General features: G+C 41.6%; 1 protein-coding gene across 1 annotated transcript in view; it reads left to right on the top strand.

The window, feature by feature from the left end:
• LOC124178536 (sodium-dependent dopamine transporter) overlaps positions 1–12,642 on the top strand; it is a 420,680-nt gene that overhangs the window by 318,172 nt on the left and 89,866 nt on the right. The window lies entirely within an intron of this gene.

The raw sequence follows: 12,642 nt of genomic DNA, 5'->3' as shown, positions 1-12,642 counted from the left end.
CAGCCAATACACAAATGACCAGTGGAAAATTCGGCAATGTACGATATCAGGATATCATAATATATACTGTGACGTGAATTTTTCTGCACCTCGGTTACTCGGAGCAAATAACCGGGAACTTACCGCGTGCACAATAATTTGGCGTCCGGCGAGGTATCCTCGATCTGAAACAATGTCGCAAAGTTGTTGTTGGGCGCCTGGCGTGATTAACACGCCTCGAAATCGGTAATGCGAGATACCGCGACCATATACTCGATAGCTCAGTACCGCGGAGAGGGGAGGGGTAAATTTTGGGTAGAGAGAGATGTAACACAATTCAGCCAACGCGTGGTTTGGCTAATTCACTATAAAATTCCAATAATATATTTCTCGACAGCGATATTACAAAAAAAGTAAATATAAAAATAACAGAATAAAAACAATCATACGACTGCGCAGGTCGTCCTTCGCGATTTCAAATACAATGGTTTAAATTTTATCCAAAAGAAATAAGCAAGGAAGAAACAACAAAATAAAAAAAAATATATGAATAAATCGAGGAGACCTCTACGGCCTACGTGCGCTAGTCGCCGTCTTAATAATAACCTCGACTCGCAAAAACCAAAAACACAATCGGACTCGATGCGCTGCCCGCGAACGTCCTTTACAAAATGGCGCTGATCGCCAACTTAATACTAACTGATAATGCAAACAAAAAAAAGAAGAAAGAAAAAAAAATATTACATAACTAAAAAGAATATTAAATAACTAAAGTGATGCGAGGCTCGTCGCGACACCCGCGATCCTCCTCTAAAAACGCCTACTCTTATCAGCACGCACCCGAGCTTCACTTCCTCGGCGACGGCGGGACGCAGTCGCGAATTCGAATGCTCCCCGTGATTGCTCGCGACCTATACGATAATCGAAGATGTGTCGGATGACGTGAAATGACCCCGTGTAACGGACTTCGGTCACACTCAAGCTCGAGACAATAACGTCTCGGCTCAACCCGTGGCTCGACTCGATTTTCTGGATTCCCCGAAGTTATCGTTACTCTCTTACGCGCAACTCAGGCTACGGTCACCAAGCAAAAGAATCGGCAAACGAATTTCGAGTACTTTTCGACACGCAAACTACCAAACGGCGATCCTTTATCTGATCAGCCTGTACTCAATTTACCCTCGAAATTCGATCGCGAGAATGTTAGCAACGCTTACCGCTCCACATCCAATTGACAAAGGGACCAACTCCCTCGTGTCGGCTCATTTTCCTCGCAATCACTCAAAACTCAAAATAACAAAACAAACGCACAATCGCTCCGTTCACTCGCTCTCGTGAACCGCCAGAACTCAAGTGATCTCGGATGGTCGCAACGCCGATCTCGTCGCGCTAATTTTTCGTGACGTCATCACCCTAAGAATGCGCAACAATCGATCGGTCATCGATTTTTGGGGATTGCGCAACTTGCCGCGCACCTGCCGTCTCTACGCGGCGCAGAACTTAAGGCTAGATCGCGATGTCGTCTCCCGCGCAGCTCTACGTAGTCTTGGGGTTGGGCGGGGTGGTGCTCCCTCGTCGCTCGCTGGTGCCTCGCGGTTGCCTTGGTTGGGCGTAAGCGGGGTGAGCGGGGAGGCTGCGGCGCGCCGGCCGCCAGCGGGAATCGCGTCCGCCTTGGATTCCCTCGCTGCAGGGATCTGCGTTGCCTCCCCCTCCGCAGCCTCGGTGTCCTTCCCGCGAGATCGTCGTGGTTTCGCCTTGCCTCGAAAGATGTTCGGTGTTGGAGTTGGTCACTGGAGGGTAGCCGGTGCACTCGAAAAAAAATTAAAAACAAAAACCTGAAATATCTGGGTCGCAATGCTCTATTTCGTCCCTGTCGAAGCTCGGGTGCGTGACTCCAGTTCTGGCGCTCTCTGAGATTATTTCGCGACTCGATTTTCTAGACCCTTATTCCTGGATCTCGCCCAGGGTTCAGGGAGTCTCTTGTAACGGGCAGGCCTAACCGAACTGCCACGTTACAATACATACAAATACACAAGTAGTAATTAGCAGAGTTTCATGCACAATTGGTCGTTAATTATAATTATTATCTAGAAAGAAAGATACTTTGTTTTTTTCATGCGTTTGACCAGTTTTTCTTTTTTTTTAATTTTAACACAAAAACTAAAGGAAATTTTTTTTTTATTTAATTTTTTTTTTTTTTTTTTCATTCAAACAAATCTCACTTTTAGCAACAACATCCCACCGCTGCCACCAATTCTTGTGTTACGTGGGGGTGAGGGTGGAACTGAGCGGTGGTAGTTGATGATTAATTGAATAATCTAGCTCCCACGTAACGACAATGAATAATAATTAAAACTAAGAGAAAGACTTACCTTTCGATAAGCCGGTAATTTGTAGGATCGTGTTGCTATAGACCTGTACAGGTCTGTGAGGTTTGTTTAAATTGTTGAGGCAATTACAATAATAAAAATAGGAAGAAGGTCGTTCAAAATAAATGATTAATATAATTTGACTGGTAAAAGATGAAGTATATTCTATTTCAATTTGGTTATTGAAATGTTTGGTAACAATCAATGGTGATGATGATATATGTATGAGCCGAAAATAACAATTTATAAAGTCTTCAAGTTTATAAAAATCATGTGTTATACTGTTCTAGAGGATATTATTATTTGATACCAAGAACATCTACTCTGAACGATGGTTATAACTAGCTGGTCGTGATTATTGTATTGTATCTCTCTTTTTAGATCATCTTAAATCGATTATATATATATATATATATAATTGTTAAATCTTATTCGTTAGTTCTTGGAAACAATAAGTACGAATTAATTGGGGGTAGTGAAGCTAGCCACCAATTCTAGACTTGGTTTTTGTGAATTTACTGAAGTAGTTTTTGATTATCAAGGTGAAACAAGAATTCGTCTAATTTCGAAGATTAACACTGGGATTGACTTAGCTTTTTGGTGACTCGGTCGACGAGATTGAGAGCCGTCGGGTCGTGTCGGTCTGCGTCGGTAGAATGCTGGACTAGGGGGCCTCACCTCAAATTTGGAAGAGTTGATGAATCGAAAGATGTTGAACGTTGGTCACTTAGTCTTTGTGAATTTAGAATGATATCTTGTTATCGAAAGTTTGAAAGTGTCTGTTTGTGATTTTAACGTATGATGAAATTGATTGGAACGATTTATTTATTGAAAATGATAGTGTAATTATTATTATTATTACTTAGAATTACCTGATTCGTTTGAATCAGGGCCGAACTCAATTTTAACTAAGGAAAATGGAATATCATAAAAATGTCTATTCGCGAAAGAATGAGATTTAGTAAAGAACAGAAAAGATGGAAATGTAGAAGATAGTGAGTCTTTTGCAATTAACAGAATAACTGAATGCTCGAATTTAACGAATTAGCGCGAGACTTTAGGCCGGTCACAATTAAGATTTTCCAAACGCTACTCTTGCTCGAGAGGGCTAATCCGGGTTTACGTCCACGCACTTCGCGACTTGACAGACGAAAGACGCGGCTTCTTGGGCCCGAGGGTCCAAGGAGCTGCAGTTGTAATTGGTTACAACGGTAATTAGCCAATGAGGAGCGAGGCGACCTCCTGGCGCCCAAATCCACATGGTCAGCGTCACTTCACGCTCTCCAACGGTGTTCCGACGATTCTCAATCTCGTCGGTGACACATTAAAAATATGAACAAAAGATATTCGCATGCAATGTTCACACATTCATTCATACATTCCAATGAGTAATCTATTTTAATTTGATGGTTCTGAAGGTAGTGGTTTATCCTAGTTATTGATTATAATTTTAATTTAAAAAGAGGGATATTTCCAGGCTGAGCGCTACTGATACTAGCTCAGCAGTTTCTCATCTCAGTTCTTGGTACCAGCTAAATAAACGAAAGTTGAACCTTATACTAGGGATCGTTGTTGGTCTCTACGTGACTTTTGCCAGGAGGGGTGGAACTCGCTGTTATTCGAATATGAGATTTGATGAAATGATATATGTGCATTGAAGTAATCAAAGAAATGAAATGAAATGGAATTTTAAAAAGGTACGCCAAGGCAGTACGTCGGGGCGTAACATCCCTCCCCACTTAGAAACCATCAACGTACCCGTTGATGAATAATCAAAGGCTAGTAGGTATACAGAAATTGAGAGTAATTGAAAGATAATGTATGTGTACATGTGACAGTGTCACAATGATGATGAAGCATTAAGTATTACATAGCTTATAAAAACAAGTTTCAGGTCGGCGGGAGATTAGCTCTCTGTGATCAGTAATCTGGTCAGCCGGCCTATATATTAAGAGCAACTATATATAAAGTTAACATAAGGAAGTAATCGTTGCTACTGCAATCTATCATGTAAGGTCGGCGGGAGAATAGCTCTCTGTGATCAGTAACCTGGTCAGCCGGCCTTTACATTAAGAACACTATATATATATAAGGTTAACATAAGGAAGTAATAACAAGATTAGAGGTGCTATAATCTATAACATAGTGACCATCGTTGCTACCGCAATCTAGGATGTAAGGTCGGCGGGAGAATAACTCTCTGTGATTAGTAATCTGGTCAGCCGGCCTTACATTAAGGATAACTATAACTCAGGTTAACATAAGGGAATAATAACGTGATTAAAGGTGGAATATATTATAACATGGTGACAATTGTTGCTACCGCAATCTAGGATGTAAGGTCGGCGGGAGAATAACTCTCTGTGATCAGTAACTGATCAGCCGGCCTTACATTAAGGATAACTATAACTCAGGTTAACATAAGGGGATAACAATATGATTAAAAGTGGTATATTTAACAACATCGTGACAATCGGAACTTGGAATAATTGGGAGTGAATTACCACCACACTACTCTACAAGAGGTGTAATGGAAATTGCGCCCGCACTATCGAATCGAATGGCTAAAACTCCTGCCCAGACAGCAGACATGTTCCGAGTTTATTCACTGGAAGTTTTTTTTTTATTATGTTCGCAATCATTGCTACTGCAATCTAGGATGTAAGGTCGGCGGGAGAATAACTCTCTGTGATCAGTAAAACTGGTCAGCCGAGCCTTTACATTATTGACGTCTGTAGCATAGTTTAGCGCGAGGAGTCATATCTGGGGTGAGTGATCGTATTCGGGACGTTCGAAGGTAACAATTGTTCCTACAGTAACCTCAGATGTGAGATCGGCGGGAGAATAACTCTCTGTGATCAGTGACCTGGTCAGCCGAGCCTCACATCTGAGGAGATCAATTTCTAACACGAATATTCTCATGAGGCACTATATTGGACTGGCGGGCGTTATCGTTATTAAAGTATTAAGATGGTGATTATTGGTGTCATAAATTATGTGAAATCGAATTTTAATTCTACCTCCATGAACTAGTTTACATTTCAATGTGTATAACATGAGAGAACTGATACAGTTTCCCAAGAAGAAGAACTGATAATTACAATTATTAGATAGATTTTATGCACAACCGTCCGCTTACAACGATTGCAACTGCGCCAGCGCGCGAGACTTCACCTCGTGTGGCCCTGAAATATAGTTGTTGTTTTGGGGCCACGGTTGGCGGGAGAATAACTCTCTGTGATCAGTAAAACTGGTCAGCCGACCGGGGTGTTTTTGGGTCTACGGGATCTACCCCACGCGCTGGAGCAGCGGCGCCGCATGTCGTTCAAAGCTTAAACGTGAGTAGGCGTTTCTTCTGTCCCGCCGGGACGGTGTTGCTTGTGTACCCCCGGCATAAAGGTGGAGTGGCTGCCGTCGATGTCCCATTCTTACAACCTCCCGTGCAACGATGATGGTCTGTTGGGTTATGTTCCAACAACCTTCAATGTCGAGGTGTTCGACAACGTGGTTGGTCCGTAGCATCCCGCAAATATCCTCATCGTGGATCCCTGGGTTCTCTCTGGTCTCTAAGTTCTTGAGTAGTTCCAGTTCTCGTAGGCAGCTTCCTCCCACGGTCGGATGCATGTTGTTCATTCTTAGGATCCTCAGATGTTCTAGTTGTACGAGAGGTTCTAACGAAAATTGCCCACGTATATTCGTGCACATGCTGATATCTAGAGTACTTAGAATGGTCAATGTTTGGCCTATGTCTCGGATGAAGTCAGCATCCACCCAACCACATGCTGTCACTGATAGTTCCCTTGGTGACCGGAGTGCTGATGCCAAGTGTGGTTCCGCTACTAAAAGGTCTAACTCGACGAAGTCCCCTCTTTCTTCTCCTTCCGCCAGCTGTGGGTCTTCCCGAGGCGCATCGCTGGGTCCATCGCCGTGGATTTTAAGTGACCTTAGCGTATCTTGAGTATGGCTGTTTCCAACCAGTGCCGTTAGTAGTTCTGCACGCCTTAGCTGTAGGCAGTTTACAATCACCAGTGTTTCCAAGTGTTCTTGTAGTTGGATGTATTTGCCGATTCCTTCTGCCTTTGCCATATCGTAGTCCTTTATCTGGAGTTCCTTGATCGATGTTTTGTGTCCCAGTCCCTTTCCTGTTATCTCATTGTTTTGGAGGATCAGTTTTTGTAGGTTTAAATTTTTGACGATTATTTTCTCTATTTCCCAGTCAATAGGTCCCGCACATTGTCCGACTTCCAGCACTCTGAGGCCGAACAGATGATCACTCACGGATCTTAATGCTCCTCCCCTGATGTTAACGGTTGTCAACTTTAGAACCTCCAATCTTCGACACTCCTTCGGCGCCATGGTGATCGCGGTGGATTTTATCTCAGTGACCCCCTCTAGGTCTAAGGATGTTGGATATTCTCTGCCCCTCTTAATAATCCATACTTAGCCATCTGAATTGAATATTTGGTGCCATCCGTCCTTCCATTCCCAGCTGGTCGGGGTTATACTCTTGGTGTAGGCATGGGAGCTTCGGCTTCCAATTCTCCATTGTTTGCACACTCGCTCCATCCGTGCACGTTCCTTGTATGGTAAGTAACGTGCAATCTCGCAGATACATTCAACTGGCAGTTGTTTAGCCTCCTTCGGCACGAATCCAGGTAGAGGGTCCTCTTCTATCCTAAGTGGCCTACGCTTTTTGCATGATGGTAGCGTTCGTAGTTCCTCCCACGCATCCGCGAACTTGATGGTAAGTTTACTTTTCTTCAGTTTAACCGTTCCTACTCCTTTCATGGCCTCCGCCGCCTCCTCTGGTGTTCTAAAGTCTACAAACGCTGTGTTTTGATAGCCCCTCCCCTTCCGTATGACTATCGATCGTGGTTGGTATTTTCCAAATATCCTCGCCAGGTCCCGCCTTTTAGTGTAGGTAGCCAGCCCGATTATGAATAACCTTCTCGATGGGGTTTGGTCTGCTTGGCTGGTGCTGGCCATGATTCCTGTCGATAATTTTGCAATAGCAATAACATAGTTCATAACGAAAGAGGGTTGCCGTTTCCAGTGGTCGTTGTGTTTAATTATTATATGGGATAGAGGGGGAGTATAATTTGGGTCTAGTTGACTTTTGCTTCCTGCTGAGGTAGGTCGCGATGTGTCTCAATCATAGAGGGAGAGCAAGTCTCAGTTAACATGGTGTTTTCGCGAATGGGCCTTTGTGCTACGTTCCGACGGTGGTTGGTTGTCAGCCCTGAACATGATCTAGCCAGACTCAACACCTGTTTCCTATAGTAAATTCCTATGATGGTAAGTACTTTTCCCGTTTGCGCTATGTGTGAGCCGTAAACTAAGTTCTCATGATGGTTCGATATTTGTTCTTGTAGTTCCATTGCTTCTAAATCCCTTTCAATTTCGAATAATGGTTTTCCTTGTTCAGGTTTGCCATTGAAAATCGGTTCTTTGTCTAAGAACTTAATTAATTTAGTGCTTGTATGTATTACAGGTGATACATTCCTTATAGACAGCGAGAGATTCGGTTGGTACAAATATTGTTGTTTTGATAAGTATGTACCTGGCAGTGTTATACTATCTGTTTTAGCCATGCATCCTCCTCTTAACCATAGTATTCCAGTTCCTGATATAGTAATCAACTTATTTACAGCGCTTCTACAAATAATTTGGAGAATTTGGGGCCCCGCTAATGAATATAGCCAGGCTCCTATTGAATCTAATCGTACCCAGAAGGGTTCGAAATTTCGACAAGATTACAAATGTAAAGGGGAGTAATGAACGTTGATTTTTGAGGGAATAGACATGAAGAATACCATGGAGACGTGGTGGAAAATTGTCGTGTTAATTATCGGATTCTGGACATTGAGGGAAACGAACTCGCAGGACTACGTGGTCACGTCACTTACCAACAATCCCGGGATATATTATGAAAAACTACATAACATCAGACTGAAAGAAGCAGAATGGAAACTACTACTTTCCGTTGACGTGGACTATCTCAGGGACTTGATAGGAAAAGTACCTAATTTGGGCATGCTATACTATCCGGGGATTAAGACGAATTCGTCAGCAATTATGAAAGAATACAAGAACATTGTCGACCAATCTTTAATAGGGAGAAAATACGACGAGTTATGGGCATTACGGGACAGTTTAGGCGAACTGACAGAGGACATCACAAGGACAGATTCGAACCAGCTACCTCGCACTATAAAGCGACGGGAAGCACCGCCATTGGGAATAATTGGGTCCGCCAGTCGTTATTTATTCGGGACACTAACTACGAAAGATCTAGAATACTTCAATTCGGAAATCAATAAATTACATCGTAACCAAAACAAACTGACCGGACTCTTGAAGAACCAGACACATATTGTAGCTAGCCAATTACATGAACTCTACTCCGACTCAGAAAGACACCTAGATAGGATAAATGTAAATACTGGTAAAATAAACGAAATGATTTCATCAGTAAAAAATTTAGGAAAAATTGTAGACAATGCAACAAACACTACCAACTCGAGTTTATCTACGTGTTTAACGAATCTTTCACCGTCGTTACCTTCTAATACTACGTTATTGTTTTCCAAGACTTTAACAATTTTGTATGGACCCTGGTATCGTTTGCTAAATTTTCCTTTTCTAGCTTCTATCTGTACGCATACCATGTCTCCCGCTTTGCCTTTGAACGGATATACTGTCCGATCGTAATACCTTTTCGACCTTTCCTTTGCCTGCACTAAGTTGGTCGCAGCCAAGGCCTGCATTTCGTTTAATCTGATCATTAGGTCTTCAAGATACGAGTTATACGTTAAACGGTTTTCCTCACTATCAAACGAAGTTGGACAGCGCGCTATTCTTCCGAAAACTAGCTCATACGGTGTGAAGTTTGTGGCTTCATGAACTGCCGTATTGTATGAAAACATAGCAAATTGAACTAGTTCATCCCAATCGTCAAACTCATTAATATAATGTTTGATGTACTCTGTTAAAACAATATGGCTACGTTCTAATGCGCCATTTGATTGTGGTCGATAGCTGGAAGTAGTAATATGTTTAATTTTGAAAAGTTTAGCTAATTCTTGTAATAGTTTATTTACGAAACTTGTTCCTCGATCTGTTAGAATAGTTTTAGGCGATCCAAATTGCAAAATCAGATGTTTTACCATTGCATGAGCCACTGTCTCAGCTCTTATATCGGGGATAGGCAAAGCGATACAAAATTTTGTCAAATTATCCTGCATAGTTAAGATATGCTTGTTGCCACTAGGGGTCTGCGGAAGTGGACCTACTGTATCTAGTGAAATTTTCTGAAACGGCTCAGATGGAGTGTCCGTTATTAGCATTGGCTCCCTAGTCTTTACGCGAACTAGCTTTTGTTCTTGACAGCTTTCGCATCTTCGAATGAAATTACTGATATCCTCTCTCATTCGTGGCCAATAAAATCTTTCGCGGATTCTTCGATATGTTTTGGTCACGCCTTTGTGTCCTTCCATTAGTCCACTATGCATTTCCGAAATTTCGCCCGGTCGTATTTCTGATGGTGGTGTCTCGGTTATACCTGAACAGATTGTAATGTCTATGTCTTCGTCCTCAAAAATATCTATTAATAAATTCGCGATGTCTATTGATAGTTCGTCAGTCATATCCCCTAATTTGGAAATTCTAAATGTTTTTATTTTCAAATATAATAAACTCGTTTTCAAATTTCCCAAAGCTACCTTGACGTTATGTAATTCAATTTTGTCAAAATGTTTTCTTTTAACCACGAGGCTAAATATGCTATATTTTCCCGTTTTTGTTATAATGACTTGGCCTAATTTTGGTTTTGCATCACGATGATCGTCTGCATTTATTAATTCCAAATCGTTTAATAGTCTGCTGACTGGTGTAGAAAATTCTGAATCTATTGATATGAAGTGTACATAATTGTCTTTTCTGTATGTCAAATTTTCACGACTGAATGAGATCTGTTCCCTGAATGGTAACCTGTTTTGGGTAATTTTAATGGCGATACTGTTTCTAAATCTGGTGGTATACTTTCCGTAATTTCAATTCGCGTTGGTGAATCTCGGAATTCTAGTTGCGGCTGTAAACGCCTTGGCGTTTTGTTGACCTTGCTTTTCACTGAAATGTCCCCCCTCTCATTCACCTCAGGTATCATATTCAAAGGATACGGGGTTGAGAGTGCTATTGGTCTGGGTGCGACTATAGGTGTTGTTAATGCCGATTTCTGCAAAGGTCGACTAACTACTGTCTCATTCAAATTATTTTGATTGGTATTAGTCTGTCCAGCCTCGCTATAGTCTCCTTGATTTCTCTTAACTTTTTCTAAAAATCTCTCAATTTTGTTATTCAGTTCGTCGTCATCCGTCTCGTCTTTTTCGTCGAGTACCTCACGTATGGTTTTGTCTAATTCTTCACCCTCTGATATATGGCCTGGTAATTCTATTTCATCTGCATCCGAGTTACGGGAGTTGTCTAGAAGACTCCTCTCATGTAAGGTCTTGTCAAAGAGTTCAAATGAATCTTGCAACTCCTTCGGATTCAGATTACTTCTCTCGCGCAAAGATTTATTAAAGAGGTCAAATGATTTCCTTAGTTCTTTAGGATCTATAGATAATTTAGCTTTACGACTCGCTTCTGTTTGCAAAAATACATCATCATTCGAATCGCTATCTCTATCACGCGGTGATTTTAATTTTACTGTTATATTTTCAGGCTCAGAATCAGATTCAACGTCATCGTCGTCAGTCTGAATGTCTGTTTGTTCAGGTTGTTGTGTTCCCTGGGATGTAGTAGGTTGTTCAAGACCTAGATTCGGTAATACACTTCTTTGCCTCCGGTAGGCCGGCGGTTCGGAAGATTCATCGTCGGATGAGTCTTCAGAAACAGCTTGCCTACTTCCTGCTGTTGTCCTAGCTCTCGATCGAGTTCTTGTTGAGATCGCGTTCTCATCAGGCTCTATGGTAGTCTTTGTTTTTGGACAGAATGTTTCGTCAGCTGATTTTTTCCTTGGGACCGAGTCTGATTTAGCTAATGGTCGCTTTATTTTTGGAGCAGGTAATTTTGAAATTTTCGAATCGATGGGTAATATCTTCCATTGGTTCGGTTTACTCCTGACCTTCAAGTTTGACCTAGGGTTCATAATAGCAAATATCGTTTGGAGTTTTTGATTTTCTATTAATTTTAAATTTGTACAAGCAAAAATTTTGATTCCCGTTCCTCCAAAAATGAATCGTAACATGGTTCTTACCTTGTTCCATGCTAGTTTATCTAGACCGCATCCCATTCTAGGTATTCTAACTGTTTTAACAGAGTCATCCTCTAAAATTTTCCGAAAACTGATCAGACTGAGGTACATGTCTTCATATTCTGGTTTGTCCCAAAAGTTTAATTTTGTCATAATGTAATAAATTTTCTGATCTGGCAGTTCTAATTTAGCTACTGAATGCATATCAGCTTGACTGCGAAGGTGTTCCGGTACCCCATACTTTTTCCTAAAATCGCTTGCTATACCGGAACTCATTTCAAGATCTACAGAAACGGTATGCGCATAATTGTCAAGTTTATCGAAAACGCTTTCATGTACTTCAATAATGTTTGGATTTTCAATATCAGCTGTTCTAATTATTTTCAAATAGTCTGAATACTTTGGAAATGAATCTACAGATTTAATTATTAGGTTGTCACTATCGTTTCCGCTATCAGATGACTCCGACGATTGGTTAATGCCATCGGTAACAGGGACTGGATTGCGCGACAATGCATCTGCGTTACTGTTAAGTCGTCCAGCCTTGTGTTTGAATTTATACTCGTAATTTCGTAACTTGAGCCTCCATCGTATTAGTCGCTGCCCGGGATTTTTAATCGAGTCGATCCAGCGTAATGGCTCATGATCACTAACCAGTGTGAATTTTCGGCCATAAAGGTAAGGTCGAAAATGTAGTACGGCATATAGGGCTGCTAAACACTCTTTTTCAGTTGTAAAATAATTTTGTTCCGCTTTGCTCAGAGCACGAGACAGGTAGGCGACGGGCATGTCATAACCGTCCACTTCCTGGCTCAAAACGGCTCCGATTGCATAGTCGGATGCGTCGGTAGTTAACGTGAATTGCTTTTTGAAATTTGGGTACTGCAAGATAGGATATTGGCATAGATATTTCCTTAAAATTTTGAAACTTTTCTTTTGATCTTTTCCCCAAATAAATGGTGATTCCTTCTTTAATAGGTCTGTAAGAGGCCTAGCCTTTCCCGCAAAATCTTTAATAAAACGCCTGTAGTAACCGGCTAG

Source organism: Neodiprion fabricii, chromosome 3 (genome assembly GCF_021155785.1).
Source record: "Neodiprion fabricii isolate iyNeoFabr1 chromosome 3, iyNeoFabr1.1, whole genome shotgun sequence".
Taxonomy (NCBI): Eukaryota; Metazoa; Arthropoda; class Insecta; order Hymenoptera; family Diprionidae; genus Neodiprion; species Neodiprion fabricii.
This window is presented reverse-complemented; position numbering and strand designations above follow the sequence as displayed.